Here is a 15459-nt window from a genome sequence, read left to right as displayed (position 1 = left end):
CTCTTGCTCAACCTTCCTGGGGTTCCGATGCAGTGGGGCCTTGATTTTGCAGTGGTACGGATGAGGGGCCCTGGCAGTCACCACACTTCCCCTGGAAATGTGTCCCTCTGGACAGGCCTGGTGGGTCACAGGGCCTCAGGGTGGAGGGTCAGTCGAGTCACCCAGTTCTCGGGTCCAGAGGGACTGGCTGGTCCCTGGGGCAGGACTCAGGCCTGAGAGTCTCTGCCTGGGGTCCATCTCCATCCCTATCTCATCATTGACCACATTCCTCCTCCTCCATGCAAGCCTCAATGGTTCTGCACGGGCTGCCCTGGACCCTCCCACTCTCATCCTGGTCTTTCATTCCTTCTCTTTGGGACTGAACTTTCTCTCAAGGATGGTCTGACTCTTTCTCAAAGGCTGCTGCCAACGCCATGGAGTGTCTGGCTTTAGATGTGGGGATCCCCTCTGCACCTCTGCTTCTTGCAGGCCCAGCTGTTGCAATAGTCATCCCTGGTCATGCACCGGGATACAGTGTGACAGGTAGAGAAACTTCAGAGGAGGCTACATCTTACTGGGGCACAGAATAAAGTAGGCATTTTAGTGGGGGAAGACGTGGAAACCATTAAATTGAAACGGGTTTTCTGCAGCTACAATCTATAAAACTATGACTAATCAAAAGTTGGCAAAGATTTTTTTGATCCCTCCTTGGTCACAAATTCTTTGAACTCTGAAATTGAAAAAGTCCCCCATCCACTCAAGGCTTGTGTTGGTTGTGATTTGAGGCCTTCTGTTCCATGCAAACAGCAGGGCTCAGCCAACCTCACTGCTTTCCTTGGGGGATTCTGGTGCAGGTCTCGGAGTGCAATGATCCTGGGTGTCTCTGGAGCCTATTGTCAGTGCCAATTCTTAGCTGTTGTGTTTGAAACAAGCTGGGAGATTCAGGGTTGGAGCTCCTAGAGTAGAGTCTGTGCTGAGGAAAGGCTGGTGTCGCTGTGCCCTCGGCTCTCAGGGTGTTCAGACTGCTTTGCAGGCGTTTGGCATTCACTGAAACCAGCATGGACCATGGCACCTTCTCCATCCAAGTTCAGAACCAGATGTGTTTTCAAGCACACACAACCCAAGTCCACCCAGATGTTGATGCAGGGTCTGAACCTTCCACACCCCAGAAGCATTTGGATTCTCTCCTCAAGAAGAGGTCAGCTAACATTTCCCTATTTCCCAGGCGAGGAGGTGGGGAAGGAGTTTGAGCTCTGAAATGCACCCAGATTTTGGAGACCTGTGGAATCGTGGGTTCACCGGGGCAGGGTGCCATCCTCCACGCCCTTCTCCCTGTGACCCACACCACCTCCCATGGGTCTCTGACCAACCTGGGCTTGCTGGTAGACCTGTGGCCTCTTTCCAACCCTGGGAGGTGTAGCTCTAACCTGCTGGAGATATTTGGGCCTTTCTTTCTTTTAAAAGGTTTTTAGAAAAGAGATTTTACAGTATTTTTTAAAATAATCTGAAAAGCCAATCTGTATATTTGTAAATTTCAATTTAGGTAAAAGAATAGTTCATTTGCTATAATGAAACCAGCTTATTTCCTTTTGGGCTTGCAATTTTCGGAGTTCTTGTTATTTTAATCATTCAGACACTCCCCTCTGAAAACTTAGGGCTTAGGCTAAATGTAATCTAAAAATTTTAAATAAGTTGTCACTGCATGTTGTTAAAAACCTCCTTTAAACTGGGAAGAAAATGCAATATTTGATGATCCAGGATCTGATGTAGAAAGTCAAAAGGGCTAAAAGGATGTAGACAAAAGTCAGAATTTATCTAGGATGAGCAAGGACTCATGTTTGGAAGCCTCTCGGGAAGCAGTCAAAGAAAACCATATGGCAAGAAGCATTGGGGACTTAGTTTAGGACTAGAGTTAGATTTTTCTTTATCAGTTGTTAACAGTTTATGCCACACAGTCTTGGATTGATTTCTTTAAAAATATTCAGAAAGAACAGTGAGCTCTGGAGGGTCCCGTAATGTTAATGTGCAGTAATGCTGAATACAGTTATTTTGGATGAGAAGCTGGAATTGGCCAAAACTTGGCAGAGTTAACTGGAGACCCTGTTCCTATTTCTGAACTCTGTGGGCCATGAAATTATCAGGTGTGGTGGCACATGATGGCAGCATGCCCTGAAGGGCCAGTGTGACAGCCCTGAGGTTGTAGTTGCCAAATGTGCTGACACGTGGCAGAGTCCATGGTTCCAGAGTGAGAAGAAAGGATTTAGGGGGAAGTGTTTACAGTTTGAAAAATTGGAATACAGAGCTGCCTTCAAGACTACAGAGTGTCGCTTATGTCCAGTCCGGTCTGTAATCTCGCTTTGGTTGCTGTTGCTGTGGAAAACCCTGCTGCACAAGATAGGATGCTGGAAATAGAACCGGGTCTTTCAGTGCTTGATGAAAATTGCAGGATATTCTTCCCTGTCTAATCCAGAAGGCGTGGAGGTTTCAAGTTGGTTCAGATGTACTTTTAAGGCCACCATCTCTTGTGATTTCAAACAGCCGATCTCCCAGCATGCACCAGCTTGATTCACCTGGCTTATTCACAAAACGCTCATAGAATCATCCCTTCCTGGTTCCGGCATCTTCCGTAGTTAGGAAGCAATGCTCAGACCCTCTGGAAAGCTGAGATAGATGGTTTTGCACCAGCTGGGAGAAAGAAATGTCTTGGCTCTGTCTCTCAAAATCTCTGTGAGTGTTTGAAGCATGTCACAAATTACAAGTCACCTCCCGCCCCCATAATTCCAGTTTGGCTTTGAATGCATGCATTTTATCTGCCAGCTTGAACACAGTTCTTATATTCTCCTGAAGTGACAGATTGAGTTCATTGAGCAGGTTGAATATGTCACATGAGTAAGCAAGTTTTGCAACCCATTCTGTGTCACTGAAATTGCTGTCAGGGATGACTATTTTTCTAAAAGAAATCTCTGCAGTGGATCTTGTTACTCAACAACTCTGGCCAGCAGTCTACCTCTAAAGAGCCATTTAACTGACTTCTGTGTATAGAAAAGATGTGTATGCTTGCCTCTGTCTTCTCCCAGGGCTGCATGAACAGAAGAGAGTTAAGGGTGAACAGATTGATGTTGTTGATACTTTCATCCCATCCTGCATTTCTCTGTGGATGGCATGCTGTGTGGACTCACATTGAGTAGCATCTTTTTGACTGATTAATGAAACCAGAAAGCTGTGCACGCCACCCATCATGTACTGACACAAAATGACCAATTCAGTTTTCTTGATATGTAATCATTCAAAGACCTGAATAGCTCTTCAGCAGTGGTGTTGGTTGGCTGCAAAAGAGTGTGCATACCCATGTGTACATCCTCCTGAAAAATTTAGTATGTGAAAACAATCTTTATTCCCAGTATTGGTAGACTCACCACCCTCAATTATATACTGCAGCAAGTCATTAATTCCCTTGAACAATTGTGCCTCAGTGTCCTTTGCTAGTTTCGTAATTTCTCTAGTTATGGTGCTAGCCAAAAGAAGAATGTATGCCCCTTTTGAGCTGCAGCCTCTCCTGAAAGTTCAGGACAGATTTCCTGGCAGCAGGCAGGTTGCTTCTTCTTTAACAAGAGCTGCTTTAGCAGTGCAGTTGGCCACTGAGAATGGTGCTCTCAGTGCAGACACATTTGAGGAAGTGGTGGCCTTGATTACTTCCTTCTATTGCTCATGTTTACTTTTTTGTCTTTAAAAAAATCCCAACAGCTTGCCTTTCAAGGGAGGTGCTTGGTTTCCATGTGGTGGAGCAGTGTTGAAAGTTTCATTGCTGGGGAGCTGATTATCGTATATTATATGAAGTAATACCATATATTATATGAAGTAATACCATACATTATGTGAAGGGCTGCATCTGAGAGTCTTCTGCTGTCTCATCACTGGGCCTTTACCCTTCTCTGAAGAAGCTTTCCAGTAACATTTATGTTTTACTCATTCTGGTGAGCGTTAACTGTGTGTTTACAAGTCAGGTGCACAGTGTGAGAAAAAAACATGGATGATGATAGGCAGATTAAAATAAGTGTTGGATATTGACTTAAAGCTGCCATTAGATGCAACTGTGTAATTGAAGTACAACAACTCACTCATCACTATACAGCCTGCCACCAGTTGCAGCTTAGTTGTCACTAGCTGCTCATTAATGATTTTTTAAAATTTAATTTTTTAATTTTTAATTTTAAAGGGGATAAAATTAAACACAACAAAACAACAAAATAGGACATAAGAAAGCAATGTAAGACATATAAGCTAGATGACCTGAGATCTTCACTGTCTTATCATATTGCCTGCTATTTTCTTCCAAATATTGTCCATGTCTTCGCATATAGAGAATTCATACAAAACAACATAGCATAAAACTGATCCGAACAGAATGAGGAAGGTAATTTAGGCCTTCAAAACCAGACAACATGGAAGTCACTAATGGCTGTTGTAGAGTCTCTCCTTCTCTTCAAAATAGCTGTCCATATTTTCATGTATATTGAAGTTCAACAAAACAAAACAGGCAGTGGGGATGGGTTGCTTGGTTTCCCGGCTCTCCAGGTCCCAGCATGGCACAGGTCCCAGTAAACACTGGTGGCTCCTGTCCTAGGCCACTGGAGCCTGCCACACTCACAGCCGCTCACAGCTGCTCACGGGAGTGGCGGGGGAGGGGGGGCTTGCTTCAAGCTGTTTCTTTCTAATGAATTGACCATTTCACTACCCAAGTTCTGAAATAGCCAACAGATCATAGAAAGACATCTCTTTAGGCTCCTGCGTGAAACCAATGGCATCAGGAAGTGCTGGCCTTGATTCAGGGCCAGATTAATGGGGTTTTGATTCAAGTGTGCAAGCAGCGATATGTTATAGTCTCTGCACAGCCAGACCCCTCTGCTAATGTTCATCTGGATTTGCAGCTACTCCCCAGGGCTATCAGCACTGCCTCAGTTCCACCTCAGCTTGTCAGAATTAGGTTCTCACAAGGAGAGTGTTCCTAGATTTCTACATGCACAGCTGTAGGGTTCTCTCTCCTAGGAGAATATACCACCACTGCTGATCTGTCAGGAAGTGAAGCAAGCAAGTAATGCAAGTGGCTGTAAATACAAACCTTTGCTCACTGCCCACTGTTCATCTCACCTCTGGAACACAGTACCTACACTCACAATGTAAAGGAGAAAAGGTTTAATTTTGGCTCACAGTGGATTGGGGTTTCAGTCCATAGTCAGCCGGCTCCATGGCAGAAGAGAAAGAGCTCATGGCAGGCAGCAAGAAACAGAGAGATGAAGAGTGGAGCAGGAAAGGGATAAACCCTAGCCATGTCTCCAGTGACCTCCCCTTCAGACCAGGCCCTACTCTTAACAGCAAGCCAGCCACAACACCCATGATCCAATCAGCTTCCAGAAGCCCACCTGGGAGCACAGGAGGCTTTGGGGAGATCGCCAGATATGAACCATAGTGATGGTTTCATGTGTCTGAGCCTGAAACACACAGTAATGACATCTAAATAAACACAGAAGATGTAGTTACTCAGTGAGGAACCCACATTGGCACCTCTCCAAACTGTGTGGAGGATGAAAGAAGGAAGAGGGGTCAGAGAGACCCATGCCAGTGAGTGTCTTTCCTGTACTCAGTGAGCCTTTCTATTAGAAACTGGGTCCAAGGAAGAGGTTGGACTTTGGACTGACTGCATTCCTTTTGCCTGGGGAGAAGCACAGGAGGGAGAATGCAAGGCAAGCCGATGGACGCCAGCCCTGCACTTCTGTGCGCACCACCAGCTCTGGTGACATCTGGGTGATTCTGGTTGAGAGGTGGAGCAGCAGGGTGAGTGGGAGGCAGACACTCCGTGTCCAGGCAGCCTTCACATGGGAATGCTGGGCTAAGGTGATGTGAGTTTGAAAGTGGACCGTGTTTGGGGTGACGTGCTTCTGTGCATCACCTTGGGCACTGCTCCTGTCTGCCCTAGGCCTCACCTGCCAGAGAGAAGCAGGGGCTGCATTAGGAGGCAGATCATGGAGATACCTGGTGGCAAAGCCGCCTCAGCCCTGCTGCTCAGGCGGCTGCTCAGTGGTCAGGAGTCCTATGTGTGCTCGGAAAACACACTGGGTAGAGACTGGGCAGAGGGTGCATAGCCTGTGTTCGCCACATTTTTGTATTTTGTGTATGATTCAAAGGTGAGGAGTGGTAATGTTTACTGTCTTCAGTCTTTGAAAATTCTACAGTCAAGACCTTAGTTCTCCCACCATGATGCAAGCTGGTGTTTTATGAATTGATCTGAATGGCATGATCTAAGATCGCTTGAGTTTAACATCTTTAATAACAAAAAAGGCAGATCCCACTGGTAAATTATTCATTATAAAAATCATATAATATGTGACCATCACCTTGCAAGTCAGCCACCATTTACATGACATGTAAACCCAGAATGACTTGGGATATCAGACATGAAATATGACATATACTTTCATTTGTCTTCATATTGGCCCAAAGAGTTGGGGTCCTCCCTCTCCTGGCCTGATTTCAAATGTCAGGAAGTTTTGTGTTGGTCCAGATGATGGGGGTCAGTTTCATTTCTGGGTGAGATTTCCAAGGAGGGCAGCCTTGAGCTGCCAGCAGCCTGGTACAGGTCTTCCCAGCCGGCTGGGCCCTCTCTCACCTCCAAGCTGGCTGGGCCCAGCAGGCCCAGTGCTTGTTCTTCTCATCCTGGACTGGACCACATATGGGCTTATATTTTAATTTATTGTTTATGGGAAAATACATGGCCCCTCAATTCACGAACTTAATTCTTTCCATGATTCTGGTTGCAAACCAAATTGGATGAGAACCAAGTCATCTTCAGTGGTTAGGTTCAGTGTTGACCTTATGGGAAAATTTATGCCATCTGTGACTTGATTTTTTTTTTTGATACCAGGGCTCGAGCTCATGACTTTGCACTTACCAGGCAAGTGCTTCAACCACTGAGCTAAATCCCCGGCCTTATAGAGAAATTTAATTTGGTTCTCATCCCATTTGGTTTGTGACCAGAATCATGGAAAGAATTAAATTTGTTAACAGAGGCACCAGTATAGTTATGAAGCCGTGAGATGTGATTGAGAAATATGGTATGTGTCCACATTTTAAAAATGTATTACAACATGAGACATTGCTGCGAATCCCCTTGCTTCAAACACCCAGCCCATGGCTCTTGCTGCTTTCTGAAGCAGCTCTGGAAGTCTTCATTTGTTCCTATTAGTTGTGCTGTTGCAGCCGGCTTGATGTCTCAAATGGATTCAAAACATTCCCCTCTCATGGTGCTTAGCTTTGGAGGGGAGCCAGGAGTTGCATGGTGCTAGACCCAGTGACTAAGGTGCACACTGTTGTGGGTTTTTTTGTATTTTGTTCTTTGGTTTTTTTTTTTTTTTTTTTTTTTTTTTGAGACAAAATCTCAATATGTAGCTCAGACTATCCCTGAACTCCCTATGGACTAAACTCACTGATCCCAGGCTGACCTTTAATTTACAATGGTCCTCCTGCCTCAGCCTCCTGAACTGTTGTGTTTTTGCTAGCCTGCCTTTCTGTTGGATGGCACGCAGCAGCAGCATTCATCATATTTTTACTACAACTTTTAAAGACATTCAGGAAAGAGGATTTCCAGAACTGCTTCAGAAAGTGGCAAAGTATGATGGTATGATGGGATAAATGTGTCCTAAGTGGGGGGTAGCATGTTTTGAGGGGGGAGTCAATGGTAATGTGTCTATTACTGCAATAAATTTAAAAAAATAAAGATTCACTTTATATTTTGATCACCCAACACAGTCCCTAGCCTCTGTTCTGACATCAGAGGTTTCTTAGCTCGTTTTTGTTGGGCAGCTCTGGCTTGCTTCCCTAATCTGACAGTGGCATTCATTCTGTAAGATGCCTTGGTGTTTTGGGGTTCAGTGCTACCGTAGCTTCACTTTAAACCCTCTGAGTTGCTTCTGGTTTAGGTTACTCTTAAAGCCCAGTGCAGGTGACACTCTTCAAAAAACTCCTCTGAGTGACATTGGTGCCCTCATCTTAGCTTGCTGGTATTTCCACAGACTCAGCCTCCCAGTTTTCATTGCATTTTACCAGCTGCCTCACAAAAACCTTTAAGAGATTGGCAGCATTTTCTCTGTGCTGCATCTTGGTCTGTGTCTGGCATGGTTCTTCATCCTTGGAATTCAAATGGACCTTTGTGCTGATTGAGCTTGGTTGTCAACTCCCTGGATTAAGGGCCCCCTAGAGGGGTGATTGCATCATGGGGGTGCTGTTCACCTCAGTGGACTAACCCACTGATTTCCATAGTGATGCATTGTGAGAAAGTGGGGCCGTGGAAACTCACCTTTGGAGGAGGTATCTCTTGCCAGCCCTCTTTCCCTGTGCTTTTCTTCTTGGATGCCTTGAACTAAGCAGCCTCACTCAACCATTACCTTCTGCCATGGTGGAGCCAGCTGACCATGGACTGAAACTGTGAAACCATGAGCCAAATTAAACTTTTCCTGCTGCAAGTGGTGGGTATCAGGTATTGTCCAGCAATGGGCAAAGTGCCCAGTCACCTTCTGGGTGGTTAGAATAGACATTGAGCAGTACTGGGAGCCACCCTTCTTTTCCACTCTCATTTTTGGTCTTCCCAGGCCATTTGTACACTGTAGGCTATTCTAGACAGCTGGCATCTTTGCATGTGTTTGCGTGTGCCAGGGTAATTGGATTGTCCCCATGTCACTTGTTTGAGATTCTCTCGCAGGTTCAGGGATGTATCTGAACGTTCAGGTATGTAGTGGGGAGGCCACTGGTGTAGCTGTTCTGTGCATAGTTGATTGAACCTGAAATTTAAACATTCATCTTGACAATCTGACCTTCCTAGTGACAGCAAAGGCATTTTCTTTTCATGCTTTGTCAAGCTCATTCTTCATCTATTTGTCCAGAAATGTTTCTGATTATGATTTAATAATTGAAAATCATGCAATTTATTTGTTGGCCTCTGAGCTCAGTATTGACATTAATTCTTATCACAGTATTGGACTGGACAAAGTAATCTAACACCATAAATTTCGCAGAGAAGGAGGGATTCTTCTTATCAGGTTGTAACATAATTCAGCCAGTTGGTTACACATCTGTGTAAATGTCAGCTGTTGTCACGATATTCAAGTGCCTTGCAGTGGACATGAAGAGACTAAAAAATCCTGGGGTGTTTGAGGGCACCCTGCTGGAGTGGCCAGGAATTGTCCTTGTCAGAATTTGGGCTCCAAAGGGACCCCCAATCCTTTGGCCACTGAGAGGATGTCTTGGAGAAGTGGGTCCTGTTCCTGCTCTCGCCTTGTCCTCACTCCTGTGCCTTTTTTCGAGGTCAGAAATCTGCCATGTTGCTCCCTCCTTCTTGTGCTCATCTGTGTCAGTACTGTGTCCTCTCTGCCAGACCGGCCCGTTTGGCAGCCAGTGCTGACTTCACCTGCTTCCCCAAACACCACTCTTTTCTCTTTTCTTTCTCTTTTTTTAGGCAGAGTCTCACTATGTAGTGCAGGCTGACCTTGAACTCACAGAGATCCTCCTTCAGTCTCATGAGTGCTCGTGAGTCCTCATGATTACAGGCATGTGCCACCATGCCTGGCACTGCTGTTTCTTTTCATGATGAAGAGACATGAATTCCAGTTTTAATTACCGGTATCATGTATTTCCCATAGTGGGACCTCACACAGCACATCGGTCTGTTTGAAATGTCTCATAATTTATTTAAAGTCTTCTTTTTATGGTCATTTAGATTGCCACACATTTTTTTCCCTTTTATAAAAGCTAATGCAGTGAACATTCATTTGCTTGTGTCTTTGTGCTTGGTACCCAGTCAGCTCTGCTGAGATAAGCCTTCGGTGTGAGCTGACTGGGTCCTAACGTGTATAGTCATGGTGCCCTGAAGTATATATGACCCGATTGTGTTTCTGAAGATCTAAAGTTACACTTCTCGTCATTTAATGTGAGGTTTGCATCCTCAACCCCATAGAGGCTCCAAGTTATCACTGTTTGTGTCCTTTTCAGTTTGATGAGTCATAAATCATATCTCATTGTTTCTGTTTGTATTAGTTTATTGGCTAGTGAAGCTAAACTCTCTTTCGTAAGCTCCCTAGGTATTTGCATTTCTTCACATTTGTAGCATTTCTTATGCATTTGGATTTGAGACACATGTTTGATTACTTTTTATTGGAATTTGTTACTTTCTCATTTAAGAGTTCGTTTTAGGCTTTAACTCATTTTACCAGTTCTATTTCTTAACATAATTTTCCTTATACTCTCTCAAGAGGCTGGTGTTCTTTTGTGAATACATAATTTATTAATTTGCTTTTCTTTATTTTGGGGTGTGATGCTGAGAATCAGTGCCTCGTGCATGCTAAGCAAGGGCTCTTCCCATAAGCTCCACTGCTGCCCTACTCATGTACTTTTCAAGGGAGGGAACTGGTGTATTCTCTCCAGTACCTGCATGCTTGAGAGGGTCTTGGTTGACCCAGAGTGCTGGGGTCACTACCAGAACTCAGGCTGTGTCTGGATGATTGCTTGGCCTCATTACATTCTTCTGCCTGTTCACTCATCTGTCATTGTGCAATTGTTCTTCTGTCCATGCAGTGGTGTAGTTGATCAGTGTTTCACTGTCACCTGGTTGTGTATTGGTGCTGGAAGAGAAGTGATGTGGAAGAGAAAGGTGAGACCTCAGTGCAGATCTTTTCTGAAATCCCTTGCAGTTGGGTTCAGTGTATACCTGAGGCTTTTTTTTGGTGGGGGAGGGGCATGGAATGTCCTGCAATAATATATTTGTTTATTGCTTTTCCTGCATAGGCTGTGACCCGTCCATTTGCAGTTCCTGTCCTATGGATTTCCTGCATTGAATTTCCAAGTGTCTGTTCTTCATTTAGCACATTTTGCTCTGAATATTAGAAGAATCACATGAACTGCTATTTGTCAGTCATTTACTTTTTCCATAGCATTGATTCCATTAGCTATATCCACTGCATGCATTGTCTCTTTAATGCACATAATTAAAGGTCTGCAGTACTTGAAGGTTTATAATGAAAATTAACCTCTGCCAGTTCCTCTGCCCTTTTCCTCTTTCCCATAAGCAGCCATCTTTAACATATTCCAAACTATTGCTTTGGATCCTTGCTTCTCACTCCCCTAAATAACAAACTTACTATTTCTTTATTAAACTTTGACACTCATTTTCATGCCATTCTAGATGAGAATTTAGCAGTTTATTCCCATCGCCCTCTATCTTCCCAATGTTACTTTGTTATTATTTGTCACTGAAGCAATTCTCAGTATGTATATTGTCCTGACTCCGATGGTCACCAGCAAGCCAAGTTATAGCCTATGATTTTAATTGCTGGCCAGTCTTTTACTTCCCGGGAATGTGTGGTTGCCTCTATTCTTGCAGTCCTGCTGCAAACTCTGCATTGGCTCCGCCTTGCTCAGACCTCGTTCCCGTTCCCAGCCTTCCGTCTTGCACCTCCTTCTGGACCCTCATTATGGCCCACTGACCCCCCTGCCATCCGAGATACCCTGGTGTGGGCTGTGCCCTCTAGGTGACCACATCCCATTATATTTTATTTTATTATTTTATTTATTTATTTATTTTACTTCATTGTATTTTAAGAACAAATTGCAGAGGAGGTGTTTGATCTTCATGACTTGTGCCAGGAGACTTGCTTGGGATCTCTGCAAGGGATTGGTTGAAACAGAGTTTCCCCAGCTGCACTTCGGTCTGTAAAAATCAGTCACTGGCTTCATGGGCTTGAGTTTTTCTTTTGTTCTTTGCTTTGTTAGAGAGTTTGATCAGATGCAGGGTGGAAAAACCTGGCAGGGAGTGATTAGCGCTAAAGCAACTCAGTCAGGTGTCTCCAAGAGCAAGAACAGGGGCCTGGATGGCCCCGGAATCTCCCATGCAGGCTGCCTGGAGGTGTGGCCAGGAGTCTCAGCCCTGTCTTGTGCCCAGACTGACACGGCCTGAATGTGGCCTTGGTGGGTCTCTCTACTGACTTCATCTCACTCAGAAGCTAAATGGGAATAATCTGTCTGCTCTAAATTTCCCAGAATCCCAAGGAGAAAAAGTTTTTTTTTTTATCAGAATCCAAGGATCATTTATTTCCTAGGTGTGAAGATGGACTCCAGAAAGCTGAAATTAAAATTTCAAGTGATACACGTGGGCTGTTTGAGGACAGTGGTGCTCTTTTTCTATATTGGAGACTCAAATTAGAGAAAAGATAGGGCCTGAGTTGGGTTTTATGAGACTGATCACAGTGGTGTACCATGAGTTGTCGTGGGCAGCTGTAATCTTCACCATCCTTCCAGTCACTTGGAAGCAAGTTTTAAGGCACAGCCCCATTGCACTCTAAGAGTAGGCCCCAAAGGATTTGGTTCTGTGGGTCTCTTCAGAGCTCAGTCTGTGTCTGATGATGTGCTAGGTCGGGCACCCTCAGAGAGGTTGGTGGGAGACGGGACAGCAGGGCAAGGTGCTCAGAGCCTGTCCGATCTTCTCCAAGCCTGGAGCTCAACTGCACTTGCAGGGCTGAGCTCCCCTTTCATTCGCTGTGCTGTTCCCTGTGTTCGTCGCTGTCTAAGCAAGCCTGGAGCTATTCATCTCACTTTACCTGTCATTGCCACACTGGATCGTCCCGCAGTGTGAAGGGGTCAGTGTGTAAGATGCCAGGAGTGACGTTGTGTGTGTGGAGACTGGGACAGATGACGGTGATTCGCACTTATCCCAGCCTCACAGGTCTCTCAGTTGCTCCCCACCATCCCTCCACACAGCATTTACTGGAATCCAAGTGGAGCTGAGGCATCAGAGTCCTGCCCTGGAGCCACCCTTTCTCTTTCTAGTGAACTGCTGCCCCCTAAAAGCGAGACCTTCCCAAAGCAGGGCCCTCATCTGTCAGTAGTGCTGTGTATATCCCATGCTCTGTAGGTCCCCAAAGCCAGCACCCCACCCTCCTAGCTGACGGCCCTGCCTGCTGTTCACACAGCGCCAGCCTTTTCGGGTCTTCACTTAGCCGTCCTGTGCTCTGTAGTTGCCACAGTGTGTGGCCATGCACCCCTGGGTGTGTGAAGGCACAGGGCTCTGGCCCTGGTCTGGGCCTGCAGTTCCTTGGCCTCTCCCTGTGGCCCCAACTGTCTTGTCGCCTGCCTCTTCTGCTTGTCATTTTACTCTCTCCCTTGTGGGCCTGGTAGCGAGGCATATGTCCTGGGAGAGCAGGGAGAGTTCCTCTGTGTGAAGATGGCACTGTGACAGGATTCGTAAGACTCCTTGGGTGCGCAAAACAGGCCTGGCTTGTGGTGAGCAGGCTGCAATTTACTTTCTTGGTGGACTGGCAGCCCAGAAGGCAGGGCACTGTCTGGCTCCATACTGTGTCCTTAGTGCAGCTGCACTGGAGAGGTGCTCGGTGTAGCTGTGAAATGCAGTTAATGGGGTGGGGAGGTCACGTGGCTCACTGGAAAGAGTGCGGGTTCTTCATCCAGGGCCCTGGTGACTCTACCCACTCATGCTATGCAGAGCCCTAAGCAAGCCACCCCACCTTGCCGCCTGTTGTGTTCTCTTTCAGTGCAGTGGGGGTTCAGCTGTGAGTGCCATAGCCTTAAACACTTAGGGACTCGATCGCCTCCCCCAGCAGGAAGCTGATTCCCCTGCCCTGCAGGGCACTCTGGAAGTGTCTGGGGCACCAGAGAGGCCCCTTCTCACCATTCTGAAGCTCCTGTCCTTGACCTTACCCAGGTCTGGAAGGGGTAGTGTCTCCTTGCACCTGTGTGTGTTAGGAGGGGTGCCTTTCTTTGGAGCTCCTACAGCCCCCTAATATCCTGTTGGCTGTGATGTATGACAGGAGGACCACGCTGCTTGAGCCTGCAGCAGGGAGGAAGGAGCAGGGAGGAGACTGGGCTGTGGCACAGGATGCTGACAGTGGCTTCCTTGTGGGGTGTGGATGACACAGCTCTTAGCGGGATTTTAAGAACCATTGGGATCTCATAGTGGAAATGGGAAGTGTCACCATGCAAGTGACTCATCCACCCATTAACATTGTGTCTGCCCAGACGCAGGTCTGGCAGTAAATGTGGGTGCCTCTAGTGTGCTGCAGTCTCCCCCATACCCTGTTGCCTGCTGTGTAGGTATCAGGTTCATTTCCCTACCTGCCTGGTATGCCTCAATGCATGGAGCCCTGCAGCTGAGCACTGTGGCACACCCTGCTCCACTGGCTGAAGCTTTTGCCATGTAGTTAGAACCTGGGCATCTTCAGTAGAGAGAGCCCTTTGTTTTCTCGGTGAGTCTAACAGTGAGTTGGGGTTGGCTATGGGTCTGCCAGTCTTCCTGGGATCAGCCACTGCCTTCCAGGGCTGCAGCGGGAGAGGCATGGGCTGGCTGGAGGTCAGTCCCCAGGCCACCAGACACCCACGTCTGCAGCATGGGCGTCTCTGTGCATGTGGAATCAGGGCAGTAGACTGAAAAGAGCAAACAGACCCTAAAAGACCTTGTTACTGTGTCCACCCATCATGCGTTCACAGGTGTAGAGTTTCCTACTCTTTATTGTCTTTAATGGGCATTTCCTATTACTTTGAAAGCTGTGGGCATTTTGTGTGAGTCCAGACCTTGTGCCAGTTTTTTTGTCTTGTGTGTTTGTTTTGTTTGCCTTTTCTTTCTTCCTTTTTCATTTGTTTTCTCAAAGGAAAAAAAAAAAAAAGTCCAGCTTCTTTCTTGCCTCATGGTGTAAATCCTACCATCTTGCTCCTCTGGCTTCCCAGTGTTCTGAGAAAGGCCTCACTTTCCCAGTTTGATTTGCAGCATCCTCACAGGGAGCCTGATGTGATAGCCTGGAGCCCTGGGGGTGAGGTTGTTTTAAGGCAAAGATGCAGAAGGGTTGGCTTTGCAGAGCTGGTGGAAGTGGGGCAAACCTGTCGTTACGAGTTAGGATTTGAAAGCTGGGTTTGGGGAGGAGAAGGGTGTTCAGAGCCACGTCTGAGTGCGGTGGTGACCAAGTCAGTGTTGTGCTATGCGGGCGTGGTATGGGGCTGAGAAGCCCCAGGAAGGCCGTGTCCTCCAGTGTCCGAGTGTGAGAGGAAGGTGAACCACCTAGTGAGGAGAAGCAGAATGAAGAGGGCATCTTTCTCAGCATCTGCCTTGGAACACATTCACGATTATTTACACACGTGTGTTTACAGCTACACACATTTAATAAATATTCATGGGCAAAAACACATGCAGTTCACTGCAGAACACTGACTCCTGAAGTTTTAGGTTTAAAATAAAAAGAAAGTACAGAGTTCAGAATGAATCACCAACTCGTTTTCCAAAATCGTTTAAAAATTTTAGTAAACTACACATAAATTCACCATGTAAGCCATTTTATTGGTGTATAGGCTCTATAGTGTTAGGTATTTTCACACTATACAATCTGAGGTCATTTTACAAGAAAAGACAGAGGGACCCCACCGATACTCTCCATTTCC

The 15459-nt window shown here is 46.1% G+C and overlaps 1 protein-coding gene and 1 non-coding gene across 5 annotated transcripts in view; one reads left to right on the top strand and one right to left on the bottom strand.

Moving 5' to 3' along the window:
- Nucleotides 1-15459, top strand: part of Dtd1 (D-aminoacyl-tRNA deacylase 1) — a 92209-nt gene that overhangs the window by 64051 nt on the left and 12699 nt on the right. The gene's annotated exons all lie outside the window — the stretch shown is intronic.
- On the bottom strand, nucleotides 4679-4814 carry LOC111753472 (small nucleolar RNA SNORA2/SNORA34 family). The gene has a single exon (XR_002788263.1). It is a non-coding gene; the product is annotated as a small nucleolar RNA SNORA2/SNORA34 family (small nucleolar RNA).

Source organism: Cavia porcellus, unplaced genomic scaffold (genome assembly GCF_034190915.1).
Source record: "Cavia porcellus strain 051 isolate PalLab524CR breed Dunkin Hartley unplaced genomic scaffold, mCavPor4.1 scaffold_5, whole genome shotgun sequence".
Lineage (NCBI taxonomy): Eukaryota > Metazoa > Chordata > Mammalia > Rodentia > Caviidae > Cavia > Cavia porcellus.
The sequence above is the reverse complement of the archived record's forward strand: the minus strand, read 5'-3'. Positions and strand labels throughout refer to the sequence as shown.